Raw genomic sequence first — 486 nt, forward strand, 5'->3', positions numbered from 1 at the left:
CGTCATCATGAGCAAATAATGACCAAAATTCCAAGGGCCATTCTGGTGACTTGTTACGTGACAATCGGTCCACCGACGGCTGTGTGTTTGAAGTGCTCATGGCCCCCACCGATGGCCGTGAGTCCACGAGACTCTCGGTTAAACAGCTGGTCGGTGGGGGACTCAGCACGCCAGCACGTGCTGCACCTCAGTATGAGGCACGTGCTAAGGTGTCACCATAGACTGTAAATAAAAATGGACGTAGGCTGCGGGGCTGAGAAGGGAAGCCAATGCGGAAGTGACTTTACGTGCAATGCCACTGATGGCCACTAGGGGCGGGCTCCAATACATGAGTATTGAGTATCAGTGGACATTTCATGAGTTAAGATTGTTTCCAGAATTGTGTTTAGATTAGTTTATGTTATTAACTTGGCCCCCCACCATTATTTTTCTGATTATAATTATTTTTAATACTTGTGTAAATAGGAGAAAACTCACCTGATTTCA

Source organism: Seriola lalandi, unplaced genomic scaffold, assembly GCF_002814215.2.
Source record: "Seriola lalandi dorsalis isolate HSWRI2012SDOR001 ecotype SW California unplaced genomic scaffold, Sedor1 jcf7180002054511, whole genome shotgun sequence".
NCBI classification, from domain to species: Eukaryota; Metazoa; Chordata; class Actinopteri; order Carangiformes; family Carangidae; genus Seriola; species Seriola lalandi.